The sequence below is a fragment of the Puma concolor genome, chromosome A2 (assembly GCF_028749965.1).
Source record: "Puma concolor isolate L17-30 chromosome A2, mPumCon1.1.hap2, whole genome shotgun sequence".
Lineage (NCBI taxonomy): Eukaryota > Metazoa > Chordata > Mammalia > Carnivora > Felidae > Puma > Puma concolor.
In genome coordinates this window covers 154,283,643-154,308,988 of record NC_141668.1, presented here as the reverse complement: position 1 = coordinate 154,308,988, position 25,346 = coordinate 154,283,643, and the positions used below count along the sequence as shown (strand labels likewise).

General features: G+C 44.3%; 1 long non-coding RNA gene across 3 annotated transcripts; it reads left to right on the top strand.

Moving 5' to 3' along the window:
• The first annotated feature begins 908 nt into the window (after positions 1–908).
• Positions 909–24,689, top strand: LOC147583615 (uncharacterized). Of its 3 annotated transcripts, none has more exons than XR_015248400.1 (3): positions 909–1,762; positions 13,376–13,455; positions 24,080–24,689. It is a non-coding gene; the product is annotated as an uncharacterized LOC147583615 (long non-coding RNA). The 3 variants fall into 3 exon arrangements; XR_015248401.1 differs by lacking the exon at positions 24,080–24,689 and adding an exon at positions 17,059–17,643; XR_015248399.1 differs by lacking the exon at positions 24,080–24,689 and adding an exon at positions 17,050–17,643.
• The last annotated feature ends 657 nt before the right edge of the window (positions 24,690–25,346 follow it).

Genomic DNA, 25,346 nt, shown 5'->3' with positions numbered 1-25,346 from the left:
AACAGGCTCCAGGCTCTGAGCCATCAGCCCAGAGCCTGACGCGGGGCTCGAACTCACGGACCGCGAGATCGTGACCTGGCTGAAGTCGGACGCTTAACCGACTGCGCCACCCAGGCGCCCCACTCACCTCCATTTTAAGCTCGTACTGTATTTTTCCAGAATCAAATCCTTCTTCTCTACCCTTTCTTACCCTATTGGGAGCTCCTAGATAGCAATGCCGTAAATATAATAACAGCTAACACATAGTGCTTCTGTGCCAGACACTGTCCCAAGAGTTTTATCGGTATTAATTCATTTAATCCTTTCAACTCTGAGGGAGGAATTGTCCCCATTTTATAGGTGACCATATTTATTTTTATATCCCCTGCATCAGTGGCAGGTCCTAGAATGAATGATTTTATAAGAGGGCCATAGGTACAGTGATCAGGCTGCAAAGAGAACTTGTCTGTAGACAGCATGTTCAGAGCCAACGCTCTGCTTTACACTGTATATTTAATTTAGGTGTCTGGCGGAGATTATGACCCTTACCTCTGCTTAGGGCCAACTATTAAATTAATTAAATGAAGTGGTTTGTTTTTTTTCTTTTTTAAAAGTTTATTTTTATTTTTTTTATTTTTTAAAAATTTTTTTTCAACGTTTATTTATTTTTGGGACAGAGAGAGACAGAGCATGAACGGGGGAGGGGCAGAGAGAGAGGGAGACACAGAATCGGAAACAGGCTCCAGGCTCTGAGCCATCAGCCCCAGAGCCTGACGCAGGGCTCGAACTCACGGACCACGAGATCGTGACCTGGCTGAAGTCGGATGCTTAACCGACTGCGCCACCCAGGCGCCCCTAAAAGTTTATTTTGAGAGAGCTAGAGTGTGAGCAGGGGAGGGGCAGAGAGAGGGATTGTCAGCGTTGTCAGCACAGAGCTGGACTGACAAGGGGCTCTAACTCTTGAAACTGTAAGATCATGACCTGAGCCAAAATCAAGAGTCAGATGCTCAACCCACTGATCCACACAGGCATCCCTAAATTGTTTCTTTAAAAAGCTTTTGCTTTCAAAGATTTGTACTATACAAATAATACAAAATAACCGTAGCCTTAGAAAATACAGATAGCACAATTTAAAATATCATGTGTAATTTTACCGCCATCAAAGACACAACTGTCAACATTTTAAGTTTTTTGCATGTTTGTGCATTGTAACTATACAATCCATATTTGTTTCAGAGACCAATAAAGGAATGGAAAGCTCCCCCTCCTTGTCTGAGCAGACATTGCCTGAATGAGATCAGCCCAAGTGGATTAACATACTGAAGCATTTCCACCAGCGAGTCCAAGTACTGGAATAAAAACATGATGTGTCAGAAATGTGAAATTGAAGCAAAAGGAAAAGCATAACGTCACCAAACCCTTTCCCCCATTCACGTCGGCATGTTCTCCAAAATCCAGGAGGAGCAGTAGGGGAAGGGAAGAAACCTGCACTGAACTGACCGGTCTGAGTTCCAATATGCTTCTGCTTTGAGGCAAGTCACGTTTTGCTCACTGGTTCAGTCTCTACTAAGAGCCTGCCAATTTGCCAGATCCAAACAGGGTCAGTGTTTCTCTGGACATTTGCCTGAAGTGTCCTTCTCACCTCCATTGTCACTTCAGTCAGCAAACATCCACCTTTCCAAGAAAGCTCTACTCTCAGACATCCTAACTGATATCTTCCCCTGGTATCATCCACCATCCAGGCACCGTATGTTCACATTTGTTTCTGTGATTATTTAATCAGGTGTGTCTACCCAAATGACTATAAACTTAAAAGGATAGGGACTTTGCCTTCTTTCCCCCTTATAGTACCAGCCAGTGCTTGGCTCAGGGGACTCCTCAGTACATGCTACAAAGAAAAAGTGGGATCTCTGTGGGGGGAAAAAATACAAAAGAAAAAGTATGAATGCTTTGAGTGTTTAAGAAGGGAATCTGATCTTATCTAGTATGTCCTTGAGGAAATATCCAGAAGGATAAGCCCTTAGGAGGTGGGAGAGAGTGTTCTGGGCAGAGGGATAGGCCCTAAGCAAAGGCTCTGAGGCTGGAAGGAGTCCCCTGTGCTTAGCAGAGAACAATGGGAGAAGAGGCTGAGGAAGGCCCAGACTCTGCAAGGGCTTGCAGAACTTGGACTTTATCTCAAGGGCTACGGGATTTACATTTACATAAAAAAAAATTTTTTTTAAACATTTATTTCTTTCAGAGAGCTAGAAATGCCCCTACGTTTGCATTTTAAGAAGATAACCCTGGCTGCAGAGTGTGGAATTGATTTCAGAGCAGCAGTGGTAGAGCTGGGGAGACTAGTTTGGGGGGGATCACAAGGTCCTGCTGTGAGATGGTGGCAACTGGGGAGGAGGTGATGCAGAGGGGGAGAAGTGGGCCTCCTGACAGAGGTGGTTCCTGACAGAGGTGGGCCACACTGTTTCTCTCAGTGAGATGTCCCAGCAGGGTTCCAGTCTCCTCCTTGCCACTCCTTGGCAACCACAGAAACTTGACTTTATTTACTTATTTTTAAATGTGTATTTATTTATTTTGGAGAGAGAAAGCACACTGTGGGGGCTGGGGGGAGAGGACAGAGAGAGAGAAGAGAGAATCCTAAGCAGGGTCCATGCTGTCAGCTCAGAGCCCAACTTGGGGCTTGAACTCACAAACTGTGAGATCATGATGTGATCTGAAACCAAGAGTCAGCCACTTAACAGAGGGAGCGACCCAAGCAGAAACTTGGCCTTTAAATCTGCATTAGGTATTGGAGTGCCCTATTCATTTTGTTTGGAGAAGGGATTTCCCTTGTTAGAAACAAACAGGAAGTCCAAATAATTTCCCATCAATTTATCAGACTTCATTTCTTTGGAAAAAGAAACATTCCTTTTCTGATTTAATGTTTTACATGTGCCCATTCTCCTTTATCCCAACTGTACTGGTAGCAGGTTTGGGTTTATTTGCAGGAGCCTCCCAGAGGCTGGAAGGATTCAGTTTAAACTAAGAGGGAGGGTCAGAACTAACAGAGCTTTCCAAGGTGAAATGAGCTATTTAGGAGGCTGTATAACCAGTGTCTTAGATGCTGTCAGGTGAGGAGTACCTACAATCAGAGGTTCCCAAATTCTGGTTCTACATCACAATCATCTGGGGATTTATTTGTTGAGTAGATCATCCGTTTATATGGTCCAAATTCAAGTGGTGCCCAAAAAGGCCTAGAATAAATCTTCTTATCCCTGTCCCAGCTACCCTGTTTTCTTTCCTGTTGGTCACCACTGTGGCCAGGTTTTTTTGTTTTGTTTTGTTTTGTTTTTTGTACCTCCTGGAGTCTGTGTCTATGCTAACAAGTATGTATTCTCCAAAATATACTTTTTAAAAAAATGTTTATTTTTGAGAGAGAAGAAAAAAAACATGAGCAGGGGAGGGGCAGAGAGAGAGAGAGAGAGACAGAATCTGAAGTAGGCTCCTTCTTCACTGCCAGCACAGACCCTGACGTAGGGCTCAAACTCATGAACTGCAAGACCATGACCTGAGCTGAAGTCTGATGCTCAACTGACTGAACATTTCCTGCCTCTCCCATATACACTTTTGATTTTTCACAGACAGTGATGTGTTACAAACATTGTCCTGAACATTGCTTTTTACTACTTTATATTATCTTGGAGTTGGTTCATTATTACAGAGAGTTCCTTATTTTTGTTTTTTTTAATGGCCACCAATTTGGGGAGCTTTTTTGAAAATACAGATCCTCTGGTCTCCCTTAGATATTTTGATTTTGCAGTTTCAGTGTGGGGCCCTGCCTGGAATCAGTACACTCAGAAAGCTCCCTGAATTGTTCCGATACACAGCCAGGTTGGGGAACCACTGAGCTATATGGATTTTAAGGACATTGAGGACCACACACATTATTTTAATACATGATTTGTATTTGTACTGTGTTGTGCTGGGTAACAAGTTTTGCAGGATGATATTCTGAGCACAGGCCACGTCGTCCCATGGCTAGATGTTTGCTCCAAAATGACAGACTTTTCTAGCAGGAGCCCCTCCATTTTTTCATGGCTGCTTCCTGAACTGTTTCACCCACTCCTACTGCTTCTTCAGCTTTATTCCCAAGTTCCTGTCTTCAGTAGGAATCTCCCTCCTGAGTTCCAGCCCCTCATCTGAATCCACCTAGAATGGCCCACTGGCAATTCAGCTCCACTCCCCTCAAGTTCACATCCCTTTCCTTTAAAACCTATTACCCTCCCCAGTGCCCTTGGCAGGAAATGGCACCATCATCTTCTAGTTCTTCCTCCCCACTGTGCCCTGGTCTATCTGGACTCCCATCCCCTAGCCCCAAGTGATTTTGTAAATGCAAATCTGATCTCTTCCTCCCACCCGCTGCTCAAAACCCTTCCTGTACCTCCCATATCACTTAAAGCAGGGGCTTCCATACATTTTAGACCCTCGGTCCAGAACACACATTGCAAAATGTTTCCATTGCATCATTTATTCATACTACATGTAATAACAGCGATTTTCTATTTTATTTTATGTCACTTAAAAAAAAATCCTGGTTATGAGGATTAATGTCAAAATGTTATGGTGGCCTACAACCTATAATTTGAAAAGCAACAGTGACAGGCTGAAGCCCAAAACCTGTGGCCCAGGACACCAGATCCTTTACTGTGAGGCACCCTCCTCTCCTTCTCCATCTCCTTTTTCCCTCACAAGCACCCCAGCACTAGCCAGACACTATTTAGGCCTCGCTGCTATGGCAGATCCCAAGGTCCATGGTGCCCTCCCCTGCCCAGTAGCACTATTTCAAATATTTTCCTCCGTTAAATCTGAAAAATTTCTCCCCTCTGCTTCTGTTCAGGGCGCTTAATACTTGGTTCAGCATCCCTATTCTTGTATTTATGCCTTCAACAAATATTTATTTATTGCTTACTAGGACAAACCCAGGGTTTGAAATAAAATGCCGGCAATCTCTACCCTCAGGGGGCTTACAATAATGGGATCATCACCATGATAATTGTTGCCCTTGGTGCAGGGATGGTAGGACCTGGAGGAGGGGAGGAGATGGAGATGGGGAAGCCTGGAGGAGGTGGGGCACTTCCCAAAGGAGATTAGAGCTGCTGCCGAAGCTGGAAGGCTGGCATAGTTCTTGGTGTAGGTCCCCGGAAAAGGGGAATTTGGGGTGGGGTGAAGTAGGGTGCTTTCTAAGGAGGAGGAGGAGCCCTCAGAAGCTAGGAGGTACAACAGCACTTCTTGGGAACTATTTCTGAGTTGCTCTAGCCAAGTCTTAGAATGGGCACAAGGGAGTGTTTGTGAGCGATCCAAGTGGGAGGAAGGAGTCAGCTCTTAGGACCTAGAGCTTGCCAAAGGGTTGGGCCTGTGGACAGTGGAGGGTGCAGATGGTGAGTGATAATGGGATCAGGGTGGGTCAGTGGGGAGAGTGGAGAAGCCTGCAAGGTGGGGGCTGTTCAAACAGTTCTGTTGAGAAAGGGTGATATCCTGAGCCAAGGCTGGGGCTTTAGCAATAGGAGGAAGGGAGTGACCTTGGGAAGGAGGTAGAGCTCATTGGATTTTGATAACTGAGAGTTGAGGGGGGAAGGGGGAGGAAGGAGTCTAGAATGATTCCTAGGTAATGACTTAAGCAACTGGGTGGATGGTAACTATTTCAACAATAGGCAGCACAGTTCTTGGAGGAATTTGATGAGTTTCATTTTGTGCTTGTGTACTATATGGGCTTGGCACTAGGAGAGAGATTTGGGGTTCATTAGCATGAGGATGATAAGTCCATTGAGGGTGTGCAAAGAATGTTTTGGAAACCATGTCCTGGGAGCACCAGAGTTGAAGAACTGGGTGTGTAGCAGAGGAGGTCTGTGAAGGTGGGGCTGGGGAAGGAACCACAAGGGAGGGAGTGGCCAGTCCATGGTTGAGATGTGCCCTGAAGGGAGTCATGGAAGGTGGCCAAATGGAGGTCTTGGTCATGTTGTGTGGGTGAGAAAGGTGGGAGGTAAGGAAGTAGCCACAGGAAGGCTCTGGGAAGGTAAGAGATGGCACAGAAGGTACAGTATGGCCCATAAGCACATCAAAGAGCACTTAAATGTCCAAGGCTTCATTATCATTTTAGCCCCAAGCACAGAACGACCCAAATGCCTACCAACAATAGAATGGGTAAATGGGGGTTCTCACATACAGCAATAAAAGGAAAGAACTACCCACAATATGGCTGAATCTCAGAATCCATATTGAACATAAGCCAGATGCAGAAGAGGGCATGCTGTTGATTCCACTGATATACAATGTTGAAAAAATAGAAGTCCAGGGGCGCCTGGGTGGCTCCCTAGGTTAAGTGTCTGACTTTGGCTCAGGTCATGATCTCAGCGTTCTTGAGTTCAAGCCCCGCATTGGGCTCTGTGCTGACAGCTCAGAGCCTGGAGTCTGCTTCAGATTCTGTGTCTCCTTCTCTGCCCCTCCCCTGCTCACACTCTGTCTCTCTCTCTCTCCAAAATAAATAAATATTAAAAAATTAAACAAAAATAGAAATCCTGCTTTTTAATCTTTGGTGGTAGAAGTGAGGGTACTGGTTGTCTGGGGAGGAGGGGGTCTGGGGGATAACTGGAAGGGGATGCAAGGAAAACTTTTGGGAACAGGTCAAATGGTTTCTTAAGCTGGGTGCTAGTAGCATGAATGCGTTCACCCTGTGGCAATTCATTGAGCTGCATGCTCCTGATTTGTTCACTTTTCTGTGTAAATGGTATATATCGGTGAAATGTTTATTGTCAATAATAAAATTGTTATTAAATTATATATATATATAATGGGGTGCCTGGGTGGCTCAGTAGGTTAAGCATCTGACTCTTGGTTTCCGCTCAGGTCGTGCTTTCATGGTTTCGTGGGTTCGGGCCCTGTTTTGGGCTCTGCACTGGCAGCTCAGAGCCTGCTTGGATTTCTATCTCTCTCCCTCTCTATCTGTCCCTCCCCCGCCTGTACTGTCTGTGTCTCTCTCAAAATAAATAAATGAACTTAAAAAATTATATAGATAAATATAAAAATAGGAAATAAAACCTTCCCTTGATACACCACTTTCCCTTCCAGCTATATTCTTTCCCTTCACAGTTAAACTAAAAAAAGGAGTCTGTAATTTCTCTCTTCCCATTTTGCCTTGAACCCACTCCAATCAGACATTCATCCTCTCCACTCTGTGGAAATGGCATATGGCAAGTTTTTCAGGGAATCTTCATTTTGCTGAATCTAGTGACCAATGTGCGCGCCTTGTCTTATTCTGTCCAGAAACTGTCCATTACAACACTGGATACAGTTGACTACTCCCTTCTAGAAACGTTTACTTCACTTGTTACAGGACACTATTCTCCAGATTTTCCTCCTACCTCAAATTGCTCCTAAAAAGAGAGGCTCTAGAGAGGTCATGATAGAAGGAGCCATTTGGACCCTTAAGGGTGGGAACTGGGTGTAGAGAGAGTGCCTAGGGCCTCCTGGGTAAGCCAGAAGCTCTTATGCAGCCGCTGTGTGGAACCTGGCTAACGGTGATGAGGAGGAATGTGTGGAGAATGGATGAAGACTAAGAATATGAGTTTTACCCTGAAGGTAGCAGGTTTAGAAAGGGCCTCTGAGGGGCGCCTGGGTGGCGCAGTCGGTTAAGCGGCCGACTTCAGCCAGGTCACGATCTCGCGGTCCGTGAGTTCGCCCCGCGTCAGGCTCTGGGCTGATGGCTCGGAGCCTGGAGCCTGTTTCCGATGCTGTGTCTCCCTCTCTTTCTGCCCCTCCCCGGTTCATGCTCTGTTTCTCTCTGTCCCAAAAATAAAATAAAAAACGTTGAAAAAAAAAATTAAAAAAAAAAAAAAAAAAAAAAGAAAGGGCCTCTGAGAAACTGTCATTCCTCTCGCCTTCCGCCATGGAAGATGGATTGGACTTATGGCTTGGTGGGAGTGGGGGCAGGGGGTGGGGCAGTGAGGCAGGTCCCTAGGGTCCTGTTTCTTTCCCGAAAAGGTTGAGGACTTGTTTTCTGCCACTCTTCTACCTGGTGGGCATAGGCATAACACCCGAGGAAGCCGCCAGAGGGCGCTTGTTTCCCAGGAGAATATTCTCTGGGAAAAAAATTGAATGTTGCTGGCAAAAGAGGCAGCTATAATTAGAGCGACTTGGGCTGGAAGTTAAGCACGTGTGAAAATCCAAATGCACCCCAATTGCTGGGGATTGTTTCCAGAGCGTTTTGAAAGGTGGGGCCTGCTCAGGGCCAGGAGCCCCAAACTTATGTCGTTGGTCTCTCAGCTTGTCCTTTATCTTGTGTCAACCTCTTGACTACTCTTGATCTCAGTTTTACCCTCAAGGAAATGGGAGGGATGATTCCTGCTCAGCCTACCACACAGAGGCATTAGCAAGAGAGAACAAAGTAAATAGTGTGAATACTTTTCAGAAATTTGAAATGAAGTGTACTGGAGAAAAGCAGGGAACTGCTGATTTCTCTCTGTCCCCCTTCCTGCCCCTGTGCTAATGCTGAATGTGTGACAGTACAGTTGAAACCTCTTACAAGGGGTGCCTGGGTGGTTCCATCGGTTAAGTGTCCAACTCTTGCTTCTGCTCAGGTCACGATCTTATGGTTTGTGAGATCAAGTCCCAGGGGTGGCACAGTGCAGAGCCTGCTTGGAATTCTCTCTCTTCTCTCTCTGCCCTTCTCCTGCGCTCTATCTCAAAATAAATAAATAAACTTTAAAAAAAAAAAACAACAGGGGCGCCTGGGTGGCTCAGTCGGTTAAGCATCCGGCTTCGGCTCAGGTCATGATCTTGCGGTCTGTGGGTTCGAGCCCCGCATCAGGCTCTGTGCTGACAGCTCAGAGCCTGGAGCCTGTTTCAGATTCTATGTCTCCCTCTTCCTCTGACCCTCCCCTGTTCATGCTCTCTCTCTCTCAGTCTCAAAAATAAATAAATGTTAAAAAACAACAACAAACAAAAAAAACCACTTAAAAGCATAAAGTTGAACAAAAATCAAAATGGCTGCACTAATGCTTTAGCAAAGCTTCATTTTAATTTTTTTTTTAACATTTATTTATTGTTGAGAGACAGAGCACGAGCAGGGGAGGGGCAGAGAGAGAGGCAGGCACAGAATCTCTAGCAGGCTCCAGGCTCTGAGCTGTCAGCACAGAACCAATATGGAGCTTGATCCCAGGAACTGTGAGATCCCAGGAACTGTGAGATTGTGACCTGAGCCAAAGTCAGAAGCTTAACTGACTGAGCCACCCAGGTGCCCCAGCAAAGCTTCATTTTATTTAAAAAAAAAAAAATTTTTTTTTTTAATGTTTATTTATTTTTGAGAGAGATAGAGACAGAATGCAAGTGGGTTAGGGGCAGAGAGAGGGAGACACAGAATCCGAAGCAGGCTCCAGGCTCTGAGCCGTCAGCACAGAGCCCAATGTGGGGCTCGAACCCACAGAGCTGTGAGATCATGACCTGAGCCAAAGTCAGGTGCTCAACCGACTGAGCCACCCAGGCACCCCAGCAAAGCTTCATTTTATTTTTAAAAAATTTTTTCAACGTTTATTTATTTTTGGGACAGAGAGAGACAGAGCATGAATGGGGGAGGGGCAGAGAGAGAGGGAGACACAGAATCAGAAACAGGCTCCAGGCTCTGAGCCATCAGGCCAGAGCCTGACGCGGGGCTTGAACTCACGGACCGCGAGATCATGACCTGGCTGAAGTTGGACGCTTAACCGACTGCGCCACCCAGGCGCCCCAAAGCTTCATTTTAAAGTAACCTTATCCTTCTCTTCTGCAGACCTCCCCTCCTCCCTTCTTGACCTTTTAAAAATTTATTTTATTTTATTTTATTTTATTTTATTTTATTTTATTTTATTATTTCATTTCATTTCATTTCATTACTTCATTTTATTTCATTTCATTTCAGTATTTATTTTGAGGTGGGTGGGCAGAGAGAGAGGGAGAGAGAATCCCAAGCAGACTCTGGGGCTCGATCCCACGAAATTGTGAGATCATGACCTGAGCCAAAACCAAGAGTCAGGCACCAACTGAGCCACCCAGGCACCCACCCCTGTTTTTAAGTTTTATTTACTTTCTTTGGTAATCTCTACACCCAGTGTGGGGCTTGAGCTCACAACCCTGAGATCAAGGGTCACATGCTCCACTGACTAAGCCAGCTAGGTACCCCCCTTCCTGGCCTTTTGTTGCAGGAACTCCATCCTGAGGACATGACAAAGGAGGGTGGCAGCAGGTACACGATCCCAGTGGAAACTGGACAGATCCTGTATTTCCCTATAAACCTAGCCACTTCCTCTGGGCAGGCTTGCAGTTTTGAAGGCCTTAGCCTGCTGCAGAGCCTCCTTTGCCTGCCAAAGCAAAAAGCAGCTGTTCCTCTTTATCCCAAACTTTGTCTCCATGTTTTGTATTTCAGCTCCAGAGCACAGAGATCATTTTTCAACAACACACTCATGTGCACTACTGTGTGTGAGTACCCAGTGCTGGACATTTGGGACAGGTGATTCCCCAGCAGGTAGAGGTGATGAGGCCTGAGTTAGGTCAGAGGCAGCGGGCAGGGAATGGAGGACACTAGGGCAATAGGGAGTCATAGTAGGTTCTAGCACAGTGGGAAGGCTTTATTCCAAAGGGCCAAGTTTTCTTGTGAGCTTTCCTGGGGTCATCCCTCTAGAAATCAGAGGTCCTGGGTAGCAGCTGAGCTCTTCTTACAGCTTGCACTGGATGCTGTGCCCCCCCCCGCCCCCGACCTCTAATACACTGAGAGGAAACACTGTGCTGGTATCTGGAGGCAGCTAGAGACCAACAAACTAGACCTGTGGTATCACTGCCCTGTCCCAGTCTTTCTCAATCCCTGGCCTCTGGGAGGTGAAATTGTTCCCGTGGCTCCCTCCATCCTGGTTGAGTTAGAACACCTTGCACCATCTGCCCACTAGCTGATTGACAAATGGTCACATTAGGCAAGGTGTTGTGTGTGTGTGGTGGGGGGGGAATTGCAGGTGGGAGGATGGGGCTGGGTTTCCAGGACCTATCCCTTTCTAGCCCTGAGCAATGCCTGCCCCAGAGGGAATTGAGATTGGACCCCTGATCCTTTAAGCCTAAAATCCAGACTCTAAGGCCTGCCCCAGCCCTTCCAGGATGTTTCTGAGTTCTGTGAAAAAAGGAGCAAATTTGAGGAAATTGGGATTAATCAGAGTGAAACAGGTTCCTTTTCTGCAAGACTCTTCAGAGCCTTTAAGAAGTTAATGTGTATTGTGAGTATCCAAGAACCAGCAAGGGAGGTTTTATGTAGTTATTTGAACGAGGGACGCTTTTCATAGAGAATCTTGCATGACCACTGTTTCATGGAACACACTCTGAGCCGTGTGGCCCCCACATTCATTTCACACATGAGGAAACAGAAACACAGAGGAGAGAGGGGCTTGCCCTCAGCCCCAGGTTGGTGGGCTCTACTCTGAGTATGACCTGGGTCTCCCTTTCCTGGGAACACTCAGAGCCTTCCCAAGCGGGCAGGGAGGGGGTACCGCAGAACTACCCTTCTTCCTCACAGTCAGCCCTTTCTCCCATCTCTAGATGGGCTCAAGCGCCCACTCATGTGAGCCAGGGCTGTGCTGTCACAGAGAGCTGAGGAGAGAGAACAACGCTCTTTCCTGGAAAGGTGTGCCCACACATTGCCAGCACTTATCTCCCCACTCTACAACTTTTATTTTTTTTATTTTTAAAAATGTTTTAATTAATTAATTAATTAATTTTTTATTTATTTTTGAGAGAGAGAGAGAGAGAGGGACAGAGTGTGAGTGGGGGAGGGGCAGAGAGAGAGACACAGAATCCAAAGCAGGCTCTAGACTCTGAGCTGTGAGCGCAGAGCCCGAGGTGGGGCTCAAACTCAGGAACCGCGAGATCATGCCCTGGGCCGAAGTCGGACGCTTAACCGCCTGACTGAACCACCCAGGTACCCCTAAATATTTTATTTTTTTAAAGTGATCTCTACACCCAGTGTGGGGGGGGTCGAACTCACAACCCAGAGATCAAGAGTCACGTGGTCTACCGACTCAGCCAGCCAGGTGCCCCCTTACCCTACAACTTTTAAAATAGTGGTATAAATTCATAATTTTAAGATTAATGATACGGGTTCTGACAAATATTTACAAGTGTGTAACCACCACCACAGTCAAGATGTGGAACATTTTCATTGCCCCAAAGCATTCCCTTGAGCCCCTTTGTAGTCAATCTCTTCTTCCCAACCCTGGCCCCTGGCAGCTACCGGTATACTTCCTACCACTATAGTTTTGCCTCTTCTGGAAATTTCATGTGAATAGAATCATACAGTAGGTGATCTTTGGTATCTGGCTTCCTTCACCGAGCATAATGTCTGTAAGGTTTATTTGTGATGAGTATGCTGGCATTTCTTTCCTTTTTACTTGTCAGTAGCATTCCGTCGTGTGGGTCTTACAGTTTGATGGGTCTGCTAATGGGCGTTTGGCTTGTTTCTGGTTTTTGACTATTATTAATAAAGTTGCTATGTGCATTCTCATACAAGTTTTTGTGTGGAGGTATGTCCCTATTTTTTTTAAGTTCATTTATTTTGAGAGAGAAGGAGCACGCACGTGGGAGCAAGCGTAGGAAGGGCAGAAAGAGAGGGAGACTGAGGATCCGAAGTCGGCTCTGCACTGACAGTGCAGAGCCTGACAGGGGTCTCAAACTCATGAACTGTGAGATCATGACCTGGGCTGAAGTTGGATGCTTAACCGACTAAGCCACCCAGACGCCCCTCTTTTTTTTTTTTTTTTAAGTAGGCTCTACATCCAGTGTGGAGCTTGAACTCACAATTGTGAGATCAAGAGTTGTGTGCTCTACCGACTGAGCCAGCCAGGTGCCCCACATTCTTGATGGTAAACACCCAGAAGTGGAATTTCTGGGTTGTATGATAAGTGTCAGAGCTTACCTTTTTCAAAATGATTCCTGGTTGTCCTGCTCCCATCACCCACAGAGGGGAGTGGTGGGGGTGAGAGGGTAGGCTGAGGCTGGGAGAGGCTAAGGAGTAACCTGGGCCTCAGCCCTACTTCCATCTGTCTCTGAGTAGCTTGGTATCTTGGGTGAGTTGCTCTGTCCTGCCCTGGGCCGGCCTCACTTTACTCATTTGTGAAATGATAATAGCATCACAACCCTCCCTGTCTGCCCCAGAGGGTGTTCTGGGGGTGAAAGGAGATGGGCAGGGGATCTCTCTGGAAGCTTTGAGGGGCCTGTTCTCTGAGGGATGGAGCAGAGGTCAGTGGTACTTATGAGACAGAATGTGGTCCTGGAAGAGAGCTCTTTTCTCTCTCAAGTCCACGTGGACTTGACAAGAGCCTGAGTGGGCATGGGCTAATATTTTTTGGGGTTCTCAAAGGCCATCCATTTGCCATAAACACCTTGGAATATGGAGCTATAAAGGAGGAAGACCATTTTGCAAGGAGACCAAGGAAAAAGGTATCTCTGCTACTGTCCTATACACATGTGGCTACTTAAATTTAAAATAATGAAAATTAGGGGCCACTGGGTGGCTTAGTCAGTTGAGTGTTCGACTCTTGATTTCGGCTCAGGTCATGATCTCACAGTTCATGAATTCAAGCCCCGCATTGGAATCTGTGCTGACAGTGTGGAGCCTGCTTGGGATTCTGTCTCTCTCCCTCTTTCTCTGCCCCTCCCCCACTCTCTCTCCGTGTTTCTCTCGAAATAAATAAAGGTAAATTAAAAAAATAAAACTTAATGGCAATTAAATTAAGAAATCAGTTGATGCTACACTAGCCACATTTCAAGTGCTTAATAGCCATGTGTGGTTAATGGCTACCACATTGGATAGCACAGACATAATATATTTCCTTGATCACAGAAAGTTCTAATGGACAGCCTGATTGAGCCCCCAAGATCTTTCCTTTGGGAGGGTCAGTATTGTTACACCATATGGTAGACTGAGGCAGGCCCCATAAAGGTCAGCCGGCTTATATAGAAAAGGATCCCAGTAGTTTCAGTGGGCAGAGTTCATCTCGAGAGAGCTGACTACACAGGGACCCTGTGGTTGGCTGGTGGGGGCGATGGCCCCTGAGATGGACAGGCAGACATGGTGAGGGCTTTGCAGAGGTAGGGTTCAGGCAGTGTGGAAAAGGAGGTGACCGGGTGGAGCGGATGTTGGGGGGGATGGTTTGCAAGTGGGAAGATGTGGTAGTTCCATTTAAGGCGTGGGCAGTGGGCCTTCTGCAGATTGCGAGGAGGCTGGGGAGTGTCAGAGACTCCAGGAGAAATGAGCTAGGCCTAGTGAGACCATCTCCTTGGCCAAAGCCCCACAAGGGGAAATTGTGGCCACCGCCTGCTCTGAGTCCAGCTGTCTTCAGGAAGGCAGCCCTCTGCTGGGTGATCTCAGCAGGACTCTCAAAGGTCAGTGTTGTGTGCAGGTCCCAGCCTATCAATGAACAATGTTGTGTCTGGACCAGCCCTTGTGATTCTTATCATGACAGCAAGATGCCCTTCAGCAGAACCTTCGGGAAACTTTGAAAAAAAACAGAGGTTTATTATTTATGAGACCTGGAAATTACATGACACACTTGGGGCCACACAACGAGGTTGTAGGGAGAGAGAGAGAGAGAGCATGAGAGAAAGCTAGCAAGAGGCTGGGGTTCTGCTTTTATTGGGGTAGAGAATGGGGGCCTAGGGTTTCTGAGGCTCATTCTCTATTGCTGAATTTAAAATATAAGAACAGAGGGGCACTTAGGTCGCTCAAACGGTTGAGTGTCTGACTTTTGATTTTGGCTCAGGTCATGATCCCAGGGTCATGAAACTGAGCCCTGCATCAGGCTCCTTGCTAAGTGTGGAGCCTACTTAAAATTCTCTCTGTCTGTCTGTCTGTCTCTCTCTGTCTCCCTCCCTCCCTCTGTCTCTCTTTCCTTCTGCTCCTCTCCCCTGCTTGCAGTCTCTGTCTCTAAAATAATAAATAAACAAACAAACAAACAAAATATAAGAGGAGGAATTTAAAGCATGGAAAGAGGAAAAGCAAGTAGCCCAAATGGACAGTTATCAAAATCTACCAAGATCTCTAGAACAAAGAAGTGTCAGTGGAGGGGAGGTGGCCTGGTTTTTTATCTTGTGGTGTGGCTGGCCTTGTGCTTCTTCAAGGTAGCCATCTGGAATGGATGCCTCTTTAAAGTGGATTCCTAGGTAATCAAAGCTTAAATCAGGTACTTGCATTACAAAAAAGAAAGAAAAAACAAAAAAACACCACCACCAATGGTCAGGGTTAACACCACAACCCACCCTGTAATGCCAAGGCATCAGAGTCAATGGTGAAGACATTAACTGCCTGGGTAGCTGATGAACTAAAAATCAGGGGTCATAACTCAGAAAGCACACATCTAAGTAGGATTATAGTAGCAAATTTTATAATAATTATACAGGCAGTAGTCTGAAATCCAGTCTGTAACCACGTCCCAAGCTTGAAGGGTCTTGCCAAGAGCCATGAAAGCAAGTCAGTGATCTTGGGAGCCCTGGGAATCTGCATAAGGATTTGGGCAATATTGTGGAAATGTTGATATTTTGGGCCATCCCGTGTCATAGGTTTGAAGCTGTCTTGAATTGGTGGATTGGTCCATATCATATTGAACCAGTCTCTTAGTCCTGAGAATAGGTCAGTTTAGTTAGAAGGCTGTGTTTATTTCAGGAGGTGGTGATACAGGTGGGTTCACCAAATTAGACCTATATTGAGCAAGCAAATGCCTACTTGACAAGAGGCATTTCTCAACGTTTTTTTTTTATTTATTTATTTTTGGGACAGAGAGAGACAGAGCATGAACGGGGGAGGGGCAGAGAGAGAGGGAGACACAGAATCGGAAACAGGCTCCAGGCTCTGAGCCATCAGCCCAGAGCCTGACGCGGGGCTCGAACTCACGGACCGCGAGATCGTGACCTGGCTGAAGTCGGATGCTTAACCGACTGCGCCACCCAGGCGCCCCGACAAGAGGCATTTCTATGGAAATAACAACAACAATAGCAAATGGTTAATAATTGGAGCAGATTAATTATAATCCCAGGTTCTGAGTTCTGAAGGCAGCCAGTTGAGATGCTTTTAGGTGCTGGGCTTGAAGCATCTTCAGAGGGAGTGAGGGCAGGCAGTGGCAATCTGAATGATTTTCCTGGTTTGTAGTGTGAATGTCTCTGGAGATTTTTCTTTCTTTTTTAAAAAATTTCTTTAAAATTTCATTTATTTGAGAGACAGAGAAAGAGAGCACAAGTGGGGGAGATCTGGAGATCTTTCTGAGTAGCCCATAGTAACAGCAAGATTGTCCATATATGAGCTATTTTAATGATTTCTCTGAAGCTTATATCATGTACCATTTTAGCTTGTGTGCCTTTAAGAAAAGAACAGTTCTAGTTCTCAGTGAGTTCAACTCGGAAGGATGGGAGAAAAATTGGAAGCATTAGTCTGGAGACTTGCAGCCAGATATTGGAAAAAATAAGAAGAAATCCAGTCTAGTTTACAGGTAGAAAAACCAAACTTCAAAGATGCTTAACAGAACTAGAATCTAATATACACAAGTGTGTATTATAGTTTCTATTGAAATGTAACTTTTCTCTACAATCACCCCCATTTCTAGCAAAGATAAGCATAATAAGACTAATTTATTTGCAAATTAAGTCTAATTTCAATAAAATTGGCCTGATTATTTGCAAAAGTGCAGCAAGAACAGTGATTGACCTTATATGCTCTTTTAAGTCCACTTTGCTGGAACTTTTCTCTCTCTTTTTTTAAAGATTTTTAAATTTTATGATTTATTATTACCATTTTTTAAAGTTGTATTTATTTAAGTAATCTCTACAGCCCACGTGGGGCTCGAACTCACAACCCTGAGTCACATGCTCTTCCAACTGAGCCAGCCAGGTGCCCCAAGATTTTTAAATTTTTAAGTAACCTCTACACCCAATGTGGGGTTCTAACTTACAACCCTGAGATCAAGAGTCACATGCTCTACCAATCGAGCCAGCCAGGCGCTCCTGGAACTTTCCATAAGAAATCTCAGATTAACCTTTTAAAAGTCTCTCCAGGCTAAGAAGCCAAGCCAAGAATTTGCTGTCAGACTTCACCTGGAATACCTATAAATTGGGTGAATTCTTGTCTTCTTGATTTCCCCCAAATATCCTGGCGTTCCTGGGCGTACCTGGAAGTGATTGCCCTTGCTCACCTGGTAAGGCTGCCTAGAACTTTGTAAGCAAGGTACCAGGCTGATTTTTCCAAATTTTATTAGCTCCATAAAGTCAACCTTAGTTTCTTAAAGCTGTCTGGTCATATCTGAATCTGTATACATTTCTCTGAAATATGACATTGCAGTCAAAGTCTGGTAATATAACCAATATTTCCAAATGTGTCCTATTACAAGGAGAACAAATTCTGTATTTTTTTAATTGAGAGAGGGAAGGCACAAGTGAGCGAGGGCAGAGAGAGAGAAAGAGAATCCCACGAGGGGCAGAGAGAGAGTGTGGGAGAAAGAAGTGAGGTTCATCTGATGCAAGGCTCCAGCTCATCCAATGTGGGACTTGACCTCATGAATGGTGAGATCATGACCTGAGCCGAAGTTAGATGCTTAACTGACCGAGTCACCCAGGTGCCCCTCCTTTTTTTTTTTTAATGTTTATTTTTGAGAGAGAGAGAGAGAGAGAGAGAGAGAAAACACAAGCAGGCGAGGGGCAGAGAGAGAGGGGGACAGAGAGCCTGATGCAGGCCTTGAATCCACAAACCTTGAGATCATGACATGAGCCCAAGTCAGATGCTTAACAGACCCAGCCATCCAGGCACCCTAAGGAGAACAGATTCTTGTTGAGCTTATGCAAATAACTATATTGCCATAAAAATAAGAATACTCACTGAGAGTTTTCTAATTTTGGAATTATTGGGCAGGGAGAAAGAGTAGTTGTTTTCTCTTTGTTCATAAAGATATACTTTACCAAATTGCTGTAAGTCATATATAGCTTAAGAGAAGAGGTTTCTTTAAATCTGGAGACAGCAAAACAAAAATTCATAAATAATGAATGTTTCATATTCATTATTCATATATTTCATTATATTCATTGATGAATATTTCATCAATGTCTCATCTGTTCAGTTTCATGTAATTAATTCTTATTGATCTCGATCTTTTGTTAGCAGTTTTATGAAGCCATCAGTTTCTCCATTAGAGTTTTGAACATTTTTTTAAATGTTTTTATTTTTGAGAGAGAGAAAGTGCAAGCTGTGGAAGGGTCAGGGAGCGGGTGCAGGGAGGGGGGGCAGAGGATCTGAAGTGGGGTCCGTGCTTACAGCAGAGAGCCCGAAACAGGGATTGAATTCACAAACTTCAGGAGCCGAAGTCAGACGCTTAACGGATTGAGCCACCCAGGTGCCCCTGAGTTCTGTACATTCTCATCTGTTCAATGGTAGGATCTGAATGTCATCACAAACCTGTACTTGTCAGAGTCCTTTCCGTGAATCTCACTGAAGATGAAGCACTTTGGCAAAAGCTTCAGAGTAAAACAATAGCTGTAACTAACAAAAGACTTAAAAATGGCCATGGTTAAAGATCTTATTAGAGTTCATTACAATGCAGTTGACAATGAAATTTGGTTATTTCTGTGACATACAACATTTCAAGATGATATCTAGATTTATGACTGACAACATTTTGCCAGGATATATCAGAATTTTAGAAGTTTCATACAATTTCTCAAACACTTATATACTTATACAAATACAACATAAAGAAGATTTAATATTACTTCTTACTTGACAATGCTTCCCATTTAATATATCAAATATGTCTAATTATTTTAATGTATCTCTTTTTATAAGGAGAGAAAACAGATCTCTTTTTTTTTAATGTTTATTTATTTTTGAGACAGAGAGACAGAGCATGAACAGGGGAGGGTCAGAGAGAGAGGGAGACACAGAATCCGAAGCAGTCTCCAGGCTCTGAGCTGTCAGCACAAAGCCTGATGCGGGGCTCAAACTCACGGACCGTGAGATCATGACCCGAGCCAAAGTCGGACACTTAAGTGACTGAGCCACCCAGGCTCCCCAGAAAACAGATCTCTTAAGATGGTCCAGGGACCTTCTAGGTAAACTCAAAGTTAGTTTGAAGTCAACAAGTCTTCATTTGAAATTTGATTTTGGGGGGGAATTTGTAAAAAATATCAAAATTTTTGGATGCTTGATTAAATAGGATTATAAGTCACTGTGAAACAATACCTAGTTATACATTTTTAAAGTTTTTTTTAAATGTTTATTTATTTTTGAGAGAGACAGAGAGAAAGACAGAGAGACAGAGCATGAGCAGGGGAGGGGCAGAGAGAGAGGGAGACACAGAATCCAAAGACAGGCGCCAGGCTTCAAGCTGTCAGCACAGATCAGTACAGAGCCCAACATGGAGCTGGAACTCACAAAGCACGAGATCATGTCCTGAGCGGAAGTTGGGTGCTTAATCGACTGAGCCACCCAGGCGCCCCTACTTAGTTATACATTTAACCAAAATGACAGTAAAAGACTTTGTAGGCAAATATAGAAAGTTACATAATTGTAAAAAAAAGACTTTAGCTCTTAGTAGGGAAGATTCAACTTTCTTAGGTAATCAAAGACTAGACAAAGACAACATGAAGCATAGGAAATTATTTTGAGAAAACACAAATTCCTTGCTTTCTAGCCAGATTACTTAAAAGGTAAAGAAAAACCTTTTGGGGCGCCTGGGTGGCTCAGTCGGTTGAGCCTCTGACTTCGGCTCAGGTCATGATCTCACGGTCCGTGAGTTCGAGCCCCGCGTCGGGCTCCGTGCCGACAGCTCAGAGCCTGGAGCCTGCTTCGGATTCTGTGTCTGCCTCTGTCTCTGACCCTCCCCCATTCATGCTCTGTCTCTCTCTGTCTCAAAAATAAATAAACATTAAAAAATTTTAAAAAAAGAAAAGAAAAACCTTTCACAATCTCTTATCAGAAGCAGAGCGATACTCAAAACTACATCCTTTTAGCAATGAAAGAAAGGTTCACAAGTATACTATTGCTATTAAAGCTTGTTTTAAAAATCCTTATAATAGCAAGTCAATTTTAGCCAACTTGACTACACAAGGGAAAATTCTTGCCAAATTTCTATACCATTTTGTTCTTTATGCTCCTTTTTCCCATTCTGAAATCACTAGCTTTACTTTAGGACAAAATTATTTTCATTTCCCTTAAAAATTCATCTCCATACCTCATACCTTGCTTACCCAAAAACACAGCCTATTTTCTTTGTATACAGAGATGTTCCCTTACTATTGCTAGTAGTTTTAGTTATACACATTACTTGGAATCCTTAATCCTTAGAAATCTGAATTTTAGGGAAAATCAAGAAGTAAGCAATTGTGAACTAAAAAGTAAGCCATTATGATATGTTACAGCAGCATTCTTTAGATTGGTAACTTGATGAATACATTTCATAATGTCTAGAAACATACATTTCCCCATAGCATAATTTTTCAATGTGGCACAAGACATGTTTTCTAACAGGTCCAAATATCTTTAGTTCCTCTGTGATAAGAAGTCAAAAGTAAGTAAACCAAGACTTGTTTAGCAATTAAAGTTTCAGTATTTCATCTTATTTGGAAATGACATATTCAATGAATTCCCATGATATAATTATATCTCATAACTTAGCAAAATTCTGAAAGTGGAAATTACCAAAGATTTAGGAAATGTTGTTTTTTTTTTAAGTTTATTTATTTTTGAGAGAGAGAGGAAGAGAGTGCAAGTTGGAGAGGCGCAGAGAGAGAGGGAGACCGTGGATCCCAAGCTGGCTCCACACTGCCAGCACAGAGCCCAACGTGGGGCTCAAACTCACGAACCGTGAGATCGTGAGATCATGACCTGAGCTGAAATCAAGAGATGGACGCTTAACTGTCTGAGCCACCCAGGCACCCCTCATGGATTCTTTTCATAATAAGAATAGAAGAAAGAATCTCATAGTAGGTGGGATGGGGCTACTGCCAGGACCCACAGGGAACCCTTGCCTTTGTGTAGCTCCACTTTGTCAAGTGCATACTCCACCTGTTTCTGTCCGTTGCTCTTCCTCATGCAGACCCTGGCCCTTCAGGGAATCTGGTCTTTTCAAGTTGCTCACTGTCCTCCCCAGAGGTACTTCCTACATTTCATCTCTCTAGGTTTTCCTCTTCTTTCTCCTTCTTCTCTTCTTTTAATGATAAACATTGTTAAAGGATATATTTTTCGTATAAAAATTCAAACAATCACAGTACAACTAAAATCTTTTTGACAGCTTACATCTCTGCCCCACTCATCCCAATCTCCACATTAGAAATAATCCTCATTCATCAAATGGGAGGATACCTGTTCTAATCTTTTTCTAGATGTTTATATACCTTGATGAACATAAAGAAATAGGGGGTCTTATTTTATGGTGATTGATGTTTTACATAAATGGAATCATCTGCGCATATTATTCTGCAGTTTGACTCTTCCCCTTAATGATTATATTGGAAACTTCCTACTTTTAATTGAAATATATGTATGAAAAATGCAATAATCGAAAGTATACAGCTTGCTGAGTTTTTGCTAAGTGAACACATTTGGGTAACTGGTACTCAGAGTTCCCCTTGTTCCCCTTGTTCCCCTTCTCTATAACCATGATCCTGACTTTGAACTCCATAGACTAGTGGTGCCTGATTTTAAAATTTATAGAAAATAGAATCGGGGCGCCTGGGTGGCTCGGTCAGTTAAGCGTCTGACTTCAGCTCAGGTCACGATCTCACGGTCTGTGAGTTCGAGCCCCGCATCAGGCTCAGTGCTGACAGCTCAGAGCCTGGAGCCTGTTTCGATTCTGTGTCTCCCTCTCTCTCTGTCCCTCCCCTGTTCACGCTCTGTCTCTCTCTGTCTCAAAAATAAATAAATGTTAAAAAAAATAAAAAAGAAAATAGAATCATACAGTAGATACTCTTTTTTAAAAAAATATTTATTTTGAGAGAGAGAGACAGAGCATAAGTGGGGAGGGGCAGAGAGAGAGGAAGACACAGAATCTGAAGCAGGCTCCAAGCTGTCAGCACAGAGCCTAATTCAGGGCTCAGACCCATGAACCATGAGATCATGACCTGAGCCGAAGTTGGACACTTAACCAACTGAGCCACCCAAGCACCCCTACTCTTTTTTTTTTAATATATATATTTTTTACATTTATTTATTTTTGATAGAGTGAGACAGAGTGTGAGTGAGGGAGGGGCAGAGAGAGAGGGAGAATCCGAAGCAGGCTCCAGGCTCTGAGCTGTTAGCACACAGCCTGACATGGGCTCGAACCCACGAACCATGAGATCATGACCTGAGCTGAAGTCAGACACTTAACTGACTGAGCCACCTGGGCACCCCTCCCCTACTCTTTTTTTAAAGTTTATTTATTTATTTTGAGAAAGAGAGAGAGGGAGAGAGAGCACGTGTGTGTGTGCACCAGTTGGCAGAGAGAGAGGGAAGAGAGAGAATCCCAAGTAGGCTCCACACCATCAGCAGAGTCCTATGTGGGGCTCGAACTCACAAATTGTGAGATCATGACCTGAGCGGAAATGAAGAGTTGGACACTTAACTGACTGTGCACCCCAAGTATATACTCTTTTGCATCCAGTTTCTTCATGCATCATGATGTTTGTGAGAATCACCCATGTTGTTGTGTATAATTATAGTTTGTTGAGTTTTTTATTCCTGAGTAGTATTCTATTCTATGAATATACTACAGTATAGTTATTCTTTTACTATTGATGGCTATTTGGGTAGTTTCCAGCTCATCCTTTTTTATTTTTTATTGAAAATCATTTTTTAAGATTTTATTTATTTTTTATTATTATTTAAAAAATATTTATCTTTGAGAGAGAGCAAGCAGGGGAGGGGCAGAGAGAGGGGTCAGAGGATTGGAAGTGGGCTCTGTGCTAACAGGCTGACAGCAGTGAGCCTGATGTGGGGCTTGAATCCACGAACCATGGGATCATGACCTGAGCTGAAGTCGGATGCTCAACCAACTGAGCCACCCAGGTGCCCCTAAAGATTTTATTTTTAAGTAATCTTTACACTCAATGTGGAGCTCAAACTCACAACCCTGAGATCAAGAGTCACATGCTCTACTGACTGAGCCATCCAAGCACCTCTCTACTTCATTCTTCTTAAAATGGCTGCACTGTAGCCATAGAGTGGACATACCATTCCCCACAGACATGTTTGGATAATTTCTAGTTTCCCAACTAGTCCCAACAAAGCTTCAGTGAGCATCTTGGCTCATGCCTCCTCATGAACATCCTTGAGTTCGCATCCTTGAGGGAGGTCCTGAAAAGTGGGTCTCCAGGGGTCTTCAGTGGCCTGGGCTATATCAGGGCTTCTCCAAGTGAGCAGGTCCTAAGTGGCAGGTGTGGAGGGGATCACTGCTAACCTCCTTCCCCCTCAGAAGGCAAGGAAGGCTCTATGGAGGCTGGGTCTCTGATCCCTCACCTCAAAGTCCGTATGGAAGGAATTCCTCCATGGAGAAGAGAATGACCTTCCATGCAGGTATAATATTTTTTTATTTCATAGACAAGGAGGAGGTGTAGCTGGTGAAAATCTTAAGTTCACATAGTTGGTCAGCAGGTTGGGCAAGGAACAGGATCAGAACCCAGGTCACTCAGCCCCAGCTCCTGCTAGTTCTCTTATACCACTTAGCTTCGATGGCTTAGAAATCCAGGGCTCCAGAGCTAGGTTGAAGGAGGTGTCTACACACAGGTAAGCCTGGGCTTTGTCCAAAGTTCAGGTTTTAAGTGCAGAGCATGATGGCAGAGAACAGCTGGCTCAACCAGACTGGGAGGGGGAATAGAGGAGGACTGGGAAAGTGGGGGTCCAAAGTTGGGGATGAGGTGGTGATAACACTCTTGCACCAACCTCTGCAGAACCATCTGCTCCCATCTGTTGGGCTGGTATCCTTTACTGTGTTAGGAGTGGGCATGGGAAGCGTGCCTAGAGCCCAACCTGACCATCTCAGGGCTTAGCTACCACAGCCTCTGAGATCCTGACTCTACTCTCCTTTTGCTCTCTGCCTCCTCCATCTCCAAGCAAGCACAGGGCCAAGGATATTGCAGGAAAATGGAGCCAGCATGCAGATGGACCAGTTCTACAGCTTGGCTTCTCAGTTATGCCTGAGGCAACGTGAGTTGGGTTCACACTCACTTGCTGCTGAGCGTGCCTACCAGGGCAGAATTTTCCCAAGAAAAGTCATAGCTAGTGAGAGGTAAACCAATGATTCAAACATAGATCTTCCCGGCCCCAGAATCTAAGGTCCTGATCAACCCTTGGGGGTAGCTCCTCTCATTGTTGATAATAACAAAGCATCAGTTATGGGCCAGCCACATTCCAAGTTCTTAATCTGCTTTGACTTCTTTATCAGACTTCATCCTTTCAACTACCTGAGGTCAGTACTTTCCAAGGCAATTTTACAAAGAGGGAAATGGAGGCACAGAGAGGTTCGGTAGCTACTTGCCCAAAAGTACACAGCAAGTAAGTGGCAGTGTGAGGACCTGAACTTTGGCACATTGGCTTCAACATCCATGCCCTAACCACTTTATGGCATGGTCTTCATCAGAACCCACTTCCCCAGAGCCCATCCCATCTGTTCTACCTCTGGGGAGCAGAGGATCCTCTTTTCTTTTTTCTTTTCTTTTCTTTTCTTTTCTTTTCTTTTCTTTTCTTTTCTTTTCTTTTCTCTTTTCTTTTCTTGTCTCTTCTCCTTTTTTTCCCTTTCCTTTGTTTGTTTGTTTGTTTCTTTCTTTCTTTCATTTTAAATTTTTTAGGTCTATTTATTTATTTTGAGAGACAGCGAGAGAGAATTCCAATCAGGCTCCTCACCATCAGCACAGAGCCCAATTTGAGGCTCGAACTCACAAACCGTGAGATCATGGCCTGAGCTGAAATCAAGAGTCTTATGGTTAACCAACTGAGTCACCCAGGTGTCCCTCTTTCTTTCTTTCTTTCTTTCTTTCTTTCTTTCTTTCTTTCTTTCTTTCTTTCTTTTTCTTTCTTTCCTTCCTTCCTTCCTTCCTTCCTTCCTTCCTTCCTTCCTTCCTTCCTTCTTTCTTTTCTTTCTTTCTTTCTTTCTTTCTTTCTTTCTTTCTTTCTTTCTTCCAATTAGTTAACATACAGTATGATATTAGTTATTAGTATAATATGGTGATTCAACACTTCCATACATCACCTGCTCATCCCAAGTGCATTCCTTTAATGTTTATTTTTGAGAGAGAGAGAGAGAGATACAGAGCATGAATGGGGAGGGGCAGAGAGAGAGACACACACACACAGAATCCAAAGCAGGCTCCAGGCTCTGTGC